The following is a 17,321-nucleotide window of genomic DNA, read 5'->3' as shown; positions in this document are numbered from 1 at the left end:
TGCATCTTACATGTGAGGTAGGAAGCAATTGCGCTGGCCATGGACTGCAGAAGGCCTTGTTTTTCTTAGTGGGACCTTCTAATTTCTTCAGGAGTTCTTTGGTTATGTGACCACCCAGGTGCACTTTCTCCACAGGCTTTATTAGGAAGAAAAGGGAATTTTCTCTGTGCCCCATAGAGGCAGGTTGTATGTTGTCTCATTGGAGGCACCATCAAGCATGATGGAGGGTGGAGGACTTCTGTGCATCAATCTAAGCCCATAATTAACCATGCTAAATACTGAGAAGAAAGCTGTGTAGTACAGTCTAACTTTTCACATCTAAGGATTGTGTTATTGCTGCTTGTCTTGTAGAGTCACTCATTTTCTATGCCTAGACAGAAACCATGGAGAGAGAGGAATTTAAAACCAGAACAGAATAAGGTCTCCTTTTCTCATGTTCTTAGTTTTGCTCCTGTGTTTATTTGTGGTTGTGGAGGGTGGTTCTGCAGCAGGTCCTTACTGGAGCACACAGCTGCTTGGAGTGATCTGCCATTGGAATGGGCTGCCCAGGGAGGTGGTGGAGTCACCAACCCTGGAAGTGTTAAAAAGGGACTGGGTGAGGCACTCAGTGCCATGGTTTATTTGATTAGATGATGCTGGGTGATAGGTTGGACTGGATGATCTTGAAGGTCTTTTCCAACCTGGTTAATTCTGTACTCTGTATCTGGTCCTGAAAAGAACAGTCCACAGGCAATCCTGAGTCAGCATCTGGGGGCAGGTGAAGAGACTGTCATCAGCATTTGGAATCCTGTGTGCTGCACTGCTGCTACTCTTAGGCTAGCATTGCCATATGCAACAAATCTCATAGTGCTTTTATCATGACTGAGGCCTGCATAGCTCATGTTTTAGGAAAGCCTTTATGCATCTGTTTTCATCAGGGCTTTGTTAGTTGGAGCTGTGAACTGGGATCCAGACAGTGACAAAAATCTGAAAGCATGGATGCGATTTCCACATTGTGTAGCCTGATATGCTCTAGCTTAATTTTTATTGTCCTGATAGAAAAATCATCAATTTACTCCTCAAGTTTTTAGCACAGCTGAGTCCATCCACTCTCTCCTATCCCTTTATACAAAGTGTCACAGTTTCATTTGCTGGCATTGTGACAGAACAAGAGGACACAGTCTCAAGCTGCACCAGGGGAAGTTTGGGCTAGATTGTGAGGAAGAAATTTTTCACAGAAAGAGAGATTGGCCATTGGAATGGGTTGCCCAGGGAGGTGGTGGAGTCACCATCACTGGAAGTGTTTAAAAAGAGACTAGATGAGGCACTTGGTGCCATGCTTTGCTTGATTAGATGGTGTTGGGTGATAGGTTGGACTTGATGATCTTGAAGGTCTTTTCCAACCTGGCTTATTCTATTCTATTCTATTCTATTCTATTCTATTCTATTCTATTCTATTCTATTCTATTCTATTCTATTCTATTCTATTCTATTCTATTCTATAGTGGTTTAAGTGCTGTTGCACATTTACCAGCTGGACCCTACTGCTCTCCTGATACTACTTTGTACTTCCAGAGGCTAATAGAACATAATACAATATGATATCATAAAATGCCTTCATGCCAGCCAGTTATACTTTTAAAACAAAATAAGAGATGTGTCACATGAGATGACAAAAATTACTCCAGTAGCACAGAAGAAGCATTGCACAAGGCATTTTTCATGTGATGCCTGAACAGTGATGCAATTTGATGCCTCTTAGAGCTTCAGTATATCACTCAGAGATAGCAAGAGAAGTGTGCAGAAAGCATCCAAAAGTCCTGGGCTGAAATCCCAGTGAAGCTGGTGGCAGGATTTCCATCCATTTCAGTAGAGCCAGGATGTCTCTCCTGAGAATCTCTGCTGGCTGTACTGGGTTGTGTGTCCATTTCCAACTTCTCTTTCTATGTTATCCATAAAAATGACACAAAAACACCTAGTTTACACATAGGGCTGCTGGGCAGTTTAACTCACACAGATTTGTGTGGTGCATGGGAATCATCTGTTAAAAGAGTCAAAATAAGACTCAAAAGAACCTCATTATTGTCTTTATTGCCTGAATATCTACCCATGGCATAAAGGCTAGAAGCAGACACACACTTCCAGTCTGTGTGGTGCCATCAGCTGTGAAGTTTGTTGATGGTGTCCTGTATCCTCTCTCTATCCTTGAGCTGCATCTATCACTACAATAGCTAAAACTTTCTGTGTCCAGTTAATAATCATGAAATCAGTGGTGGCTTGTCCTGTTGTTTCCTCTTTCATGCCTTGGGCACAAATATAGACTAGCCTAGTGGGATGCCTGGGCTGGAAGGGATGTCAGACTTGTGCCATTCTCACACATTGGTTCTTCTGCCCACCCATTAGACCTCTGGAGACCTCATGGTTTCTGCCACTCTACATTTTCTGGTTTCACACAATGCTTTGGGTTGGAAGAGACCTTGGACAGTTAGCCCAACCCCCTTGCAGTCAGCTGGGACATCTTCAACTAGATCAGATTGCTCAGAGCCACAAACAGCCTGACTTTGAAAGTTTCCAGAGATGGGGCATCTATCACCTCTGTCCCTATCTTTCTTACAGGCCCTCCTTAAGTACTGGAAGGCTGCAGTAAGGTCTCTGTGGGAGGCTTCTCTTCTCCAGCTTAACAATCACAATTCTCTAAGCCTGTCCTCACAGCAGAGGTGTTCCAGCCCTCAGATCATTTTTGTGGCTTTCTCTAAACCCACTCCAACAGGTCCATGTCTTTCCTGTGTTGAGGATTCCAGAGCAGGACACAGGACTCCAATATAAACTCTATATATTTGGTTTTGGACCTTTTCACCACGCAAGCCCCATTTGCTTTGCATTCCCTCTAGACCTTGGGGTTGTATCCTTGAAAAAGCAACAAAACCAGGACTTAGACTGTGTCAGAGGGGGTTTTCTCTGGGAAAACTTCACAGACCTCCATTGCTGAACTGTGTCTGGAAAAATATTTCCAGATGTTGCCCCATCGAAATTCAAGGAGATTGAAAATCTCAAATCAAAGGATGTATCTGGTGTCCTGTACCCCCTCAACTGGGAAAGCCATCATCTGCACAGTGTGTCATGGCCATGTCTTCCTGAAAATGCAGGAGACATTTGTGTTTAAAGCCTAAAATAACCTTTTCCTAAGCAAAAGAGAACTTTGCAGCACCCCTGTAATACAGAGACAACAGAAGAGAGTGCAAAGTTCAAAGAAGTAGAATCAGGAGAGGGACTTATACCATTAGATATGCCATGGGTACTGAGCTGGGTGGTCAAAGCCAAAACAAAGCTGGCACCACATGTGCATCACCCTGCAAATACGAGTCATGACTAGAAGAGGAAACCAAGGGATGACTCACAGCCAGCTGCTGGGGAAGGAGACAACACTAGTGTGCTTTGTGCTGGGTCCACGTCCCCTTTGGTATCCAAGGCAGAGGATTTCCTTGCTTGTGTTTAGATTCACCTAGTGAAGTCCCAAAATCAATCTAGGGGTATGGACTCAAATACTTGAAGGAGAAAGCTGCAATCCAGACCTGGTGGGAGCTGTCCCAGCCTTACCTCTGGTCTCCAGTCTGTCCTCTGGGGTCCCACATCCGAATCTTCAGCACTCCAGGTGTAATGTGGGTGTTACTCCTCATCCTCCCCTTACGCTGGAGCAGCATCCTGGAGATCCAAGCCTGGAGGCCATCGCAAGTGATCTGCATGAAGACAGCGAACAAAAGGCAACCTCAGTGAGCTCACTACAAATAGTTCCTGGAGAACATTTTTCAAGCATCATTAATTGCTACTTGCCTGGCAAATCCTTGGCTAGGAAGAGCTCAGGTAAGACGGCTGCAACTCTAGCCAATGCAGTAATTCAGTTCCCATGTGTTATTTTAACCTGACCTCTCCACCTTTGTGCAGTGCAGAGTTAAATGCTGCCAGGACTTTGTAACTTTGAATATTACTACCTTTTAGTAGTTCAGTGTTCAGGAGTGTTAGAGGAGCCCTAAATGGCTGAATTGTTACTTGTGCTGAAAGAAGCAAGCATGGTGTTTCCAATTATTCTGCGTTCCAGACAACAGCTTGCTGTTTTGGTTTATTGGAGCAGTAGCTGGGGAGAGGAACAATATTGAGTAGATGGTGCTGAAAAAGGCTCAGTGTAAGGCAACAAATTTTTCTGACATAGACCCAACCTTACTTTGGAATATTGCTGGCAAGACAATAATAGGTAGAGCAGAAATCAATCAGCAATAATGTTGCAAATGAGGCAGGGAGCACAAAAACTCCTTTCAGCACAGCAAATAAATCTCTGTTTGTTCAAACAAGTCGCATTTATGACACAATACAGAGCTTCCAAAAGTAGACTTTTGGGCAGAGGAAGAGGTTGAGTTTAGTAAGTAGAGTAGCTGAAAAATAAATAGGCAACCTCTTCTTTCGTCTTTTCCTCCCTTTTATCCCCTAGAGATAAAATGTGAGAAACAAAAAAGCAAGCAGAAGTATCCGAGACTAAAACATTTTACAGAGAGATGCAGCTGGGGGGAACCAGTCTCCTGCTTAGAGAAGATTCTCTCTTGGGCATAAGAATATTTTTAGGATACAAACCTACGGTATGATCCTGTAGAACTTAGCAGGAAATTATAGCTTTCTGTTGAGCTCCTAGGTGAGATGAACTCAATGCAATAGGATTTTAGAGGGGATTAAAAACTTTTTTAAAATTAAATTATTCTCTGTTTAACTCTGCAGCATTTAAAAATAACTGCCATAAAACTCAGTTAAATTTCTAGTGACTCCCACTGCTTGCTTGCCTTACCCACTTGTACAAGACTTCTCCCATGAAACTGTATTACATAACACTAAAATTTGGTTGATTTTCATTTGTACGTGGACTGTCTTTGAGCTGGTTTAGTCTTTATTAAAATCACAACTCAGTAGTACTAAAAAATCGGTAGCACAACAGGAAACTCTTCTAAACCAGTCACAGGTGCATAATGAAAGTTGGAGAGAGACTTTTTGCAAGGGCGTCTAAAGACAGGAAAGGGGTAATGGGTTTAAGCTGAAGGAGGATAAATTTAGATTAGATGTAAGGAAGAAGTTCTTCACTGTGAAGGTGGTGAGGCACAGGAACAGGCTGCCCAGAGAAGTTATGGATGCTCCATCCCTGGAAGTGTTCAACACCAGGTTAGATGGGGCTCTGAACAACTGAAAAAATAAAAGATGTCCATGTCTATGGCAGGAGAGCTGGAACGAGATGATCTTTAAGGTCCCTTCCAACCCAAACATTTCTGTGATTCCATGATACCAAAAGAAAGGTGGTGTCGTCACAATCTTTTGAAACTGTAGACTTTAAACCCTGAAATCATAAAATCATAAAACTGTTTTCCTCTGAAAAGACCTCTGAGGTCATGAAGTCCAATCATCAACCTAAGACCACCAGGGCCATTAAACCAATGGAGAATAGACCAGCTGCCACCTCACTCCAACCTCCTTTCAGGTAGGTATAGAAAGCAATGAGGTCTCCCCTCTTCTCCAGACTAAACAACCCCCTTTCCCTCAGCTACTCCTCCTATCACCTGTTCTCAAGATCTGGTATAACCCGGACATTGAGAAACCTAAGGGACAATTCAAAGCACAAACAGGAAAGTGTACTAGATCAAACAGGAGAATTTTTAATGTATGAGAGAGAGTAAGGAAACCTCCAAGGAAATTGGTAATCTTACAACCCATCAGAGAGTAAAAGAAGCAATTATGATGTTGCAGAGCAGAGAAATTATTTCTTTGTGCCTGTTTTCAATCCAAAGATTGTCACTGAAATGCTTGTTCTGTTCTTGCTCATTGCATGTAATAAATCTGGGAGTATTGTCAAAGAATTAGGCTAAGCCTGTGCTTAAATATTTTGTTGGAATAGCAGCATCAGCAAAGCCCTTGTGCTTTTTTATATTATACCAGAAAAAAAAACTCAGCATAATGCTAAAGACAGCTTATTCTGCCAGAGGAACCTTGTTTACCCTGAATTAATGAAAACTAAAGTGTAAACTAAAGGTAAGTGTGTGTGACATCTCTGTGAAGGCTGCACAGCCCCTGCCTTTCAGGTTGGGTGAGGGAAGACCCACAGGTTTGAGCAGTTCCTTGCCCATCAGTGGCTTTTGAATCTGCCCTGCAGAAGGGCTGGGATGCTAGTAGAGCTGATGAAGGCTATAAAGGATATTCCTTTGGAGTGCTTAACTGAGAGGCATATAAAGAGCAAGGAGTCAGCCCGGGAGATACAGGAGGAGCTTTTGGTGAGAGTATGGGTAGTCATCAGCACAGGAAAGACATGAACCTGTTGGAAAGGGTCAAGAGGAGTGACACAAAAATTATCAGAGGGATAGAATCCCTCTGCTGTGAGGACAGGTTGAGAGAGTCGGGGTTCTCTAGCCTGCAGAAGAGAAGGCTCCAGGGAGACATTATTGTGGTGTTTGAGTACTTAAAGGGGCCTACAAAAGAAAGATGAGGTTGGGCTTTTTAGCAGGGCCTGTTGTGACAGGACAAGGGGTGATGGTTTTAAACTAAAAGAGGGAGATTTATACTAGATCTAAGGAGAAACTTTTCATAATGAGGGTAATGTGACCAGTAATGGCACAGGTTGCTCAGAGAAGTGGTAGATGCCCCAGCTCTGGGAACTTTCAAAGTCAGATGTTTGTGGTTCTGATGCAGTTGAAGATGCCCCTACTCAGTGCATGGGGGTTGGACTATATAACCTTTACAGGTCCCTTCCATCTGAAAACATTCTACAGTTCTATGAAGTGCCCTGAGCTGTGTCCCAGCCATGGCTCAGTGTGTTGCCTGAGGCTCTGCTTTGGGATAACCCTACCTACTATGCATTTTATAGCATCTCTGTCTGAGTGCTGGTAACTCCTGTTTATCTAGGGAAGTTATAGGGGAGAAAAAAAAAAAAAAAAGATGAATTAAAGAACAAGAGATCATTAGGACTGGTTAATGTGCCTCTGTGTTTCAGAGAAAATTAGCTAGGAAGCATTAAGCCAGCAGGAAATCTATGCCTTCTCTGTATTCAAATTCTGTGACAAAGAACTGGAGCGCACCTGGGTAATGCTTCTTGACAGCAGCTACTGTGGAAGAACAACCAAGTAACAGCTATACTGACTGTGTTCCCTGGCCCTGAGTCCAGCCAGCAGCCCTTGGCCACCAGGATAAACTCTTCTGCTCTCCAAAACAGGGACTTTATACTCAAACTGGCTGTCAAGAGCATTAAGTTCAGGACTGTGCCCAGTCATAGTCTGGGAGAGCCTTCATTAGTCTCAGCCTAAGATATACCAGCGACCACACTAAAAATTTAAAAGCTTGGGCAATGCTGTGCCCTGACCCTACTCAGTCACTAGTGAAGACATAGCTGTTGGTGTATCCAATCCAGCAGACAACCCCTAGAGATGCCCCAATGTGCATCCCCACACCCATAGGGCTTTTTGCAATAAGCAAGTCTCCACCCAGGAACAATTCATGACTGTGGGATCTGTCTCCTGTGCTGCAGGATTGCGCAAAAACAGGAAAGCTGTGCAGTCACCGTGGTTAAAAGTAAATTGATGATTAGCTAATGTGTTTTGCTGTAACACAGGGATGTTTGGTGCTAGCTCAATAGCCAAAAATGACTGGTGATAGTTACACCCTGTGCTGTGCACAGAACAATAAATAAATGAGCCAACAAAAATGCCTTGCTCACTTTGTCCCATTTCCTTCCTAGGATGCAAGCAGAAGTGCCAGTTCCAAGTTCTTACAGCCAGGACTTGCCTTGTTTTCAGCTCAGACTTCCACCATTCTCCATTCATCACTGTCCTTAGCGATTTTTAAGAATCTCAGCTATGAAGCAACTGTTTCAAGTGAGTGCAACCCAAGTAGCAGTGCTGGTAAAGGCTCAGCTTGTGTCCTGTGTGGTCATTGACTACAGCAGGGACACGCAGAGGAGACCTTTCCCAGGAATGTTGTACACCCCACCTCATGCTAGGGACACCTTGTGTCCCTCAGCCCTGTTGCTGAGTTTCTGGAGAGGTTAGAGATGTGGTCTTGAGGTCCTTCAAGGTACACCATGCCCTTCCACCAGGAACAGCATGATGGTATCCCATCTCTTTCCACAGACTCTATAAAGGAGAAGAGCGGCAAGGAACTGCTAAACCTTGTCCCCTCCTGTTTCCAGGCATGGAGCATTTCCCAAAGGAGAATCTGGCCCAACATGAATGATATGGCTTTTGGCTAAACCCTTTCCACCTGTGACTCTCAAAGCATTTGGCAAGGAGCTCTCTTCACTCTACTGTCACTGCAATAACGCAAGCAACGTGCATCATGATTCAGAGTTTTGATAATCACATGTCTTTGTCCAAAGGACACGGTACCAAACCTCTATCTGCAGTACAAATTAATTTCCCCTTGTTAAGGTTGTAGCCACAAGTTAATTGCAAAGAATTAAAATGCAGATGACTTCAGATGCTATCCCAAGAAATTGTTGCTGTCATTCATCCAGCTGGTCAGGATGTGATGATCGGTATCAGTTACTCAGCAACTGACCTGGCAGCAGTCTCCTTTGATTTGATGTCCTGTGGACTGACTTGAACTTGCATGCAGAAATAAGTTCTCCTAAGGACAGAGAGAGTTTCCACTTGGAAATGTAGCATTTCTTGTGAATCCTGGAATTCTTGTGAATTGGAGGGAGGCGTTTTCTCCACTGGGGAGCTGAATCAGCCTTCTGAAGAAGAATTAAATTTACTGATAATTTAAGGTTTAGATAATGCATGGGATGATCTTTTGGTGAGGCTGTGCTGCAAACTTGACGTTTTCAGGTTATGATCCCCAAGTAAATAAAAACAGAAAGAAGAATGGCTTCAGAAAAGTTCCATTGAGCTCTAAGTCAGAGGCTGTTCCACAACATTTTATCTCTGAAATGTCATGCTGTACTGGCCTCAAAGCAAGAAGAACAGACGGTTCATCTAATACAATTATTTTAGGATCCTTTCATCATAAACAGTGTGCATGCCAAAATGAAAACGTATCATGGGAAAGCATTTCTCATTGAAGCCTGAATCTCCTCCCTAATGTTTATTCTATGTCATGGAGAACACTAGGGGCCAAATACACCCTGGGTTAAAAACACTGGCATCGGTTCTTGCAACACAGACCTGGCAGGGGTTCAGGATGTGACAGCTGAAGGAGGCTGCAATCTCCCTTCTGCCAACAAACCAATGGATGCCTGAAGCTGGAGAGTGAGGAAAGGGGATAATGAAGAGAAATAGGAAGTGTCCCATGGAGCCTTGCTCCCTTCAGCATCTACTGGCCAGCATCCAGAATCCCTGCTGCATCAGAGGAGTTGTGTCCCAAGTGTCTGCAAGGTGCAGAGTAGCTGGGTAGCAGTGGTGTCCTGCTTTTGTAACAGTATAAATCACAGAAGCATAGAATCACAGAATGCACTGGGTTGGAAGGGACACTCAAAGATCATCTTGTCCAACCCTCCTGCAGTGAGCAGGGACATCTTTAACTCAATCAGGCTGCTCAGAGACCCATCAAGTTCAATCCTGAATGTCTGTAGGCAGGGGGCCTCTACCTCACCTCTGGGCAACCTGCTCCAGTATTTCACTACCCTCACTGTAAAGAACTTCTTTCTTATGTTCAACCTAAATCTACCCTGCTGCAGTTCAAAACCATTGCCCCTTCCCCTGTCACTACAAGCCCTTGTAAACAATCCCGCCTCAGCTTTCCTGTAGGTCCCCTTCAGATATTGAAATGTAGATAAAAGGTCTCCCCCAGAGCATTCTCTTCCCCAGAATGAACAACCCCAGCTCTTCCAGACTGTCTTCATAGGAGAGATGCTCCAGCCCTTTGTGGCCCTCCTTTGAACCTGCTCCAGGTCTCTGTTATATTGGGGGCCCCAGATCTGGACACAGTACTCTAGGTGAGGTCTCACCAGAGCAGAGAGGCATAGAATGGTTTGGGTTGGAAGGGACCTTAATTATCACCTAGTTCCAAATCCCTGCACGGTGGTGATTTGTACCTCTTTGCAATGGCTTTTTTGAATGCCATCCTGGGTGACAAATCAGCTTCTTCCCCATCTTCAAGAATGCCACAAAGTCTTTTTTCCTGAAAAAAAATAAGCCTTCAGTGCTGTCATCTGAGTTGGGGTTGCTGCAAGATTCTCTTCTCAGCAGGTTCCCATTCAGTGGGTTATTTGTGTTGTTTCATTGCTCCCACATTCTGGGCTGCTGCCTTCCACCTTGCAAACATGATCTCTCCTTCTAACAACCATAACACTGCACTTTGTTGCTTTTAAATTCATCTTATTTCTGTGCTGCCCTCCTACCACAGGTCTGCTACAACTGACTTTCACATAATCTGCAAGTTTATCGGTGATGATTCTTATCATTTCCTCTGGGTCAGACCCAAAGACACTAAACAATCCAGGGTCCAGAATAAATAAATGGAAGACTTCAATATCTCTGGCATAATTGAATTTCAATTACATTATAAAATCTCTTGCTGAAATAGTTTTTAATCCATTTAGTATAGCAGATTAGGTTTTGTACCATTTTTCTTTAATTGGGGCTTGGGCTCAGGAACTGTTCAATAACTTGGCAGAAATCTAAATAATTTATAACAGCCTTATCTTTATTAACCAAACTTACATTCTTATTGAAAAAAAACAACATTCATTTGCTTGCTTGACATGACAGGCTTTCCATAAAGCTGCTCAGGCATATCAATCAGCCTGGCATCCTTTAATTCATTACTGATCAGGGCCTCTATCATACTTTCTTTGGTATTGTTTGGGATCAGTGTTAAACCCATGAATTCATAATTACCTGGGAATTTCCTACTATATGAAATAGAATCTTCTGGATTCTGCACAGGGTAGCCATACAAACCCAGGTCCTGTACCTGGGTTAGAGCAATCCCAAGCACAAATGCAGGCTGGGCAGATAGAGAGCAGTCCTGAAGAAAAGGTCTTGGGAGTGCTAGTTGAGAAACTCCAGATAAGCCAACAATGTACACTCACAGCTCAGAAGCAAACAGTGTCCTGAACTGCATCCAAAGAAAAGCGGGCAGTAGGTTGAGGAAAGTGATTCTGCCCCTCTGCTCCCCTCTCATGAGGCCTCACCTACAGTTCTGTATCCAGCTCTGGAGCCCCAAACACAAGAAGGACATGGAACAGTTGGAGTGGGTCCAGAGGAGGCCACAAAGATGATCAGGGGGCTGGAGCACTTGTCCTATAAAAGCAGGCTGAAAGAATTTGGGTTGTTGAGTACCAGAGAGGACAAGGCTCCAGTGAGCTTTCTAGTATGAAAGGGGCTTACAGAAGAGCTGTAGTAACAAAGGCATGTAGTAACAGGGTGAGGGGTGATGGCTTCAAACTGGAAGAAGTTGCATTAAGATCAGACATTAGGAAGAAATTCTTCACCATGAGGATGGTGAGACACTGGAACAGGTTGCCCAGACACAGCGTGGAGGCTCCAAAGCCAGGTTAGATGAGGCTTTGAGCAACCTGGTTTAGTAAGTGTCCCTGCCCAGGGCAAGGAGGTTAGAACTTAATGATCTCTAAGGTCTCTTCCAATCCACATCATTCTATGATGCAGTGAAATCTATGCCCACAAACACAACACACTTAGGCAAGTCTAGCAATCTTACTGGCAGTCAGCCAGAATGAGCAGGACAGCAATAGAACTACTCTGAATGTATCTCTACAGGACCGCAGCATCACAGAATAATCTGGGGAGGAAAAGACCTCAAGGGATCTCCAGACTCCCCTCTCACAGCAGGGCTAATCTCACCCTCCTGTTAGATTGCTGAGAGTCTTGCCCAGCTGAGTTTTGCAAGGATGGAGATCCCCAAAGCTCTCCCGGCCTTTTGTTCCAATAGTTGACCAGTTTCACGGTGAGCTTTCTGATCTCCCTTATATCTAGTTGTAATGTTCTGTGTTGCAGCTTGCGATGATTGCCTCTTAGAATCACAGAATTCATTGGGTTCGAAGGGACCTTTAATGGTCATCTAGTTCAAATCCACTGCACTCAGTAGGGACATCTCCACCTACAGCAGGTTTCTCCATCAAGCCTCACCTTGAATGTCTCCACCACCTCCTCAGGCAACCTGGTCCAGTGTTCCACCACCATTGTAATAAAGAGCTTCTTCCAAACATCCAGCCTAAATCCACCCTTCTCAAGCTTCAAACCATTGCCCCTTGTCCCACTGCTACATACCTTTGTAAGTAGTCCCTCTTTTCTTGTTCTATCACTGTGCTCCTCCAAGAAATATTTGGTGCTATCTTCTCAATAATCTCCTCTGGGTAGTTAAAACTACCAGAAAGTCTTAAGCCTGAATAAATTTTGCTGTTCTGGTTCCCACCAAGTGTTCTCCATGAGCTCAGCACTGTAGGTTCACTCTGGCTTTCATGTGGCTAAACACTCAGCTTCACCCCTAGCTCACTGATGAGGAGCAGACTGCTCAGATAGTGAGGGCTTCTTATTTACTGTTTGCCAAAATGGAGGTTGACAGCTGTATTCATTCAGCTTAAATGCTACCTAAGACCTTGAACCTGCTCCATGGATAGTGCTAGTGATTCTGGACAGCCTAAGGACAGTCTTAAGCATGAGTTGCTTGTGTATAGCCAACAAGAAAGAAGGGGTAGGTGGAATTGCAGATCTGCTGCTTACGTTACCTTGCAGGTTTGTGTTCTTTGTTGTTCAGTGATGTAATCATTTTATGAAGAACAGTGACCCAAAACACTGGGAGCTTTATTTAATGCCTTTCATATGGGCCTGGGTTTGTTCTCTGATTTACTAAAAGATAACAACACAATTGTTGGTGGAAGAAAAAATGCCATTTGTGTGCTGGGCACTATAAATCTCAAAGGGTAAAGGGATGTTTCAATGCACAATGCACTCAGACCTCTTAATTACCTTTCATAAATGCCTGCTCAGTCTCCCACCGAGCCAAAGAGGGGTGCCTTAGAATGCAGGTGACCTCTGTAAGGCTTACTGGGACCATCATATTAATCTACCTCCCTGAATAGAGCTTCAGAGCTTTCATCCTTCTGGCTGGAAATAAAAGTCAGGGCAAAGACTGGCATATTGCAGAGGGGAGGATGGGTTTAAGAGATAAATTGATTATTAATTAGAACTGCAATAATAGAGAAAAATAAATAATGGTTTCCTATCTGGTTCTGTAAAGAGGGACTGCACAATAACTGCCTTGCTAGCCCTGCAAAAGTGCTTGAAAGTATGTTGGGAGGAGGCTGGCAATGAAAGTTCAAATGATGGAGCAAAGTTCCTGTGGGAGGAGGAAATTGTAGCTCTCTGAGATGAGACTCTGACTAATGGGGAAGAGATCACTGAGAAGAGGAAGGTGAAGGCTAATTAGGTTGAAGGAAATAACAAAATAATGGAGCATCTTCCTCTGAAGAGAGGAAGAAGTGAGGGAAGTAGAAAAAAGAGAATGGATATTAAGCTGTACAAGGATGGGAAACAAGATCAGGAGAATGATGTCTGTAAAGGAGCAAGATGACTATGGAGGACTCAAATGAAAAAAGCCAGGGACAAAATGAGCTTCAATTAGGAAGGGATACAGAGAGTGATAAAAGAATGCTCTGCAAAGGTATCAGGAAGAATAGGAAGGCAATGGCAGTTACACCTAACTGAATTAACCAAAAATGAAAGAACAGAAATAATAATGGAACAGACTGGACTATTTTTTTTTTTTTTTTTTGGTTAAGCTCTAGCCATAGGAGGAAGGGAAAAAAAAAAAAAGAACAAAAAAAAAAAGAACTGATATTTCTCATAATCACATTTACCAATGGTGTAAGACAATCCAAAACAGCAAAAGAAACAGTTAAACAAAAAGAAACAGTTAAGAGGACACAGTCTCAGGCTGCGCCAGGGGAGGTTCAGGTTGGATGTTAGGAAGAAGTTCTATACAGAGAGAGTGATTGCCTGTTGGAATGGGCTGCCCAGGGAGGTGGTGGAGTCACCATCATTGGAGGTGTTCAGGAGGAGACTTGATGGGATGCTTGGTGCCATGGGTTAGCTGTTTGGGTGGGTTGGATTGGTTGATGGGTTGGACACGATGATCTTGAAGGTCTCTTCCAACCTGGTCTGGTTTATTCTAAATAAAGGTTTATTCTAAATTAATGCAAGGAAGTTAGGGCAATTCAAGTCAGCAGGACTGGATGAAGTTCCCCCTAGCGCACTTCGGGCACTAGCTGGAGCAATCTCTGACTCATTAGTAATTATCCAGTAGAGCTCATGGAGAACAGGGCAGACCCCAGAGGAGGAGAGAAGGGCAAACAGTGCCCACCTTTAAAGAGAGGAAGGAAGAAGGACTTAAGGAATTGTACAGTAGTTCATTTAGCATGTAAAGCAGAGAAATAATACAGTAAGCTATTAATCGGTTGTTAAATACTTGAGTGATAATAGGAAAACACAATCAACCAGATTGGATTTGTCATAAATGGCTGATGTTAAAACTATCTAATTTCCATCTTGGAACCCAACAACTGTGTTGCAGGAGAAGCAAGAGGGACTACATGTTAGATATTTTGAAATAAGCAGGGGTTTTAGCACCCTTTCACATGACATTTCCATAGGCTGGCCAGGAACTCTGATCTCTGGAAAGACATCTTAAGACATACTTGACAGGAGAAAAAAAAAATGTATTCACACAAGAATTTCTAATTCCTTTACTTCAAATTTAGAGGGCTTTCCAAATGGGGTCCCACAGGGTTTGCTCCTGGGCCAGATTCTAATGTTTTTGTTAGTTATTTGGATGACAGAATAAAGAATATATAATTACTCTGGAGGATGTGTTCCAAAACGTTGCTGGGAAAATGGAGTGCTAGATTTGGTTCAGGAAGGTCATAAGCAACCAAATATGTCAATGCAAAGTGGCAAATTCCTGGTCAAGCAGCCATTCAAATGAAAAAGAGCCATGAACGAGACACTGAAGAGTCCACAGCTGTTGCAGAAAAAGGCAAATCTAATTTTGGGGCATAGGAACAAGAGTGTAATAGGTGAACCATCAGAAGCAATTATTCCACTCTAATGAAGGCTCTGATGGAATATTAGGTGTGGGTTTAGATGCTGTGCTAGGAGAAAGCAGAAGAAAGATGGAGAGAAATTGTAGAGGGATAAGAGGAAAGTAAGGAGGATTATAAATGGATCAAAAAACTTCTAGAAGGGGATTTAAAAACAAAACAAAAAGAAATCCAAATGAACAAACAAACAAACAAACAAAACCCACACAGGCATGAGAAGAAGAAAACTGTCTTCTAAAGGATATTGACTGTTGTTCTGGGTACATTAGTACTAAATTGGCATGATATCTTGCAGAGATTATTGTTACTGGATATCTGGGAAAGAAGAAAAACCCACAACTCAAACCTAAAAGTTTTCTAATTCAAAGCAAGTTCCTTTGAATTAAAACTAACTTTTCTAAATTAATTCTCAAGTCTTCCACTCTGGAAGTCGATCAGCATCTCTCAGGATGGTTGGGTTCTGCTCCGTGGATTGTGGGGAATTCACCATCTCTCTCCAGCTCTTCCTTTCCTTGAATGTCTTCTCTAGACGTCCCAATGCTTCCATCTTCCCCATGTCTGCCCAGAATACAAAATATTGATGCAAATCTTGTGTTTCTGCTTTAGCCCAGCCTCAAACACACTGTTGGTTTTAATTAACTCCCAAACAGCAGAAGGAAGTCAGTGATCCCAAATGAAGCATGAAGCTTTCAGCGACCGATAAAAAAATCAATCCTTCCTCATGTGTATTGCATAGTTTAACAGAATCAGACAGGTAGAAGTTAGAAGGAACCTCTAGAGATTCCAATCCCCCTCCTAAAGCAGGGTCACCTGAAGCAGATTGCACAAAAATGTACCCAGGTAGCTTTGGAATCTCTCCTAAGAAGGAGACTCCACAACTGCTCTGGAAAGCCTGTTACAATGCTGTATCACCCTTCCTCACATTCAGATGGAACTTCCCGTGTTCCAGTTTGTGCCCATTGTGTCTTGTCCTATCACTGGACACCACTGAAAAGAGTCTGCCCCCATTCTCTTGACCCCTGTCCTTTAGATATTGATAAGATCTCCTCTCAGTCTGTTCCAGGATAAACAGCTCTGGGGTTCTCAGCCTGAGGTTACTCCAATTTTCTCTCCCAACAGCTCTATATAAGTGGAATGAAGGGTCTCCTTTTCTGCAGATATCCCTCAAACAGTATGTGGTGGACAGGAAGATGAATGGAGTGCTGTGATCCTCACTTCCAAGAGCTAGAAAAAATTAGTGAGTGTGGTAGAGTACAAAACCACACATTGCATGGCAGAGGAAATAGAGCATTTCTCATTTTTCCCTAACAAGGAATTCTGATTTTGCAAATAAATGAATAACAGATAGATAAAATGTGCCAGAGCTGTTGTTCAAGAAGGGAAGCTGATGGGGGAGAAGAAGGATGGAGTTTGCAGGCTATCTGTAAGGAATATAGTTTATCTGAACTCTGGAAAGATTGTGAAACAATCTCCTGGATGTCTCTGGGTAGAGGAAGAGAGAAAACAAATAAAAACCAGAAGCAGTCTCATGGCAGACTCTGTTGTACATCAACTAATGAAAAAAAGAAGATTGAGAAAGTTGGATTTTCTTTTTTTTAAATAAAGGGGTCGTGCAATGAACAAGTGATGGTGGACCTGAAGGGTCAAAGTCAAGGAGATTGTGAATTTTAAAGTGAGGAGAAGGAAGAGTAAAACAAGGAGAAGAAGGTGGAATTTGAAAATTTTGACTGTTACTCAGCATAGTGCTTACAGTCTTGGGGAATTTTCTGGTGTTCTGAAAATGTTCCCTTCTCCTTTCTTAAACAAGCACCAAGGTCTGAATGATCAGATGGCATGGGCAGGTTTCTGTGGGCACCTTTCTTGTAAAACATTATTTGTTCTGTACAAGTGACATGTCCATAAACTGAACTTCTCAAAGTAGATCTACAGCACAGTCTCAGGGAGGGAATGATGTCCATCCATACTTTTGGAGAAGGAGCAAATAAGCACTGGTCAGCCCTAAATAGTTTTGATGGGAAACACGAATAGTCATAGAATCACAGAATACCAGGTTGGAAGGCTCCTCAGGGATCATCTGGTCCAACCTTTCTTGGTAAAAAACACTGTTTAGATAAGATGGATCAGCACCCTACCAAGTCAAATCTTAAACATGTTCAGTGTTGGGGAATCCTCTGCTTCCCTGAGGAGATTGCTTCAATGGCTGATTGTCCTTGTGAAAATTTTTCATCTTGTGTCCAGCTGGAATCTCCCCAGAAGTAACTTGTAC

Source organism: Melanerpes formicivorus, unplaced genomic scaffold (genome assembly GCF_026170545.1).
Source record: "Melanerpes formicivorus ecotype bairdi unplaced genomic scaffold, bMelFor1.0.p_v2 SCAF_3, whole genome shotgun sequence".
NCBI classification, from domain to species: domain Eukaryota; kingdom Metazoa; phylum Chordata; class Aves; order Piciformes; family Picidae; genus Melanerpes; species Melanerpes formicivorus.
This window is presented reverse-complemented; position numbering follows the sequence as displayed.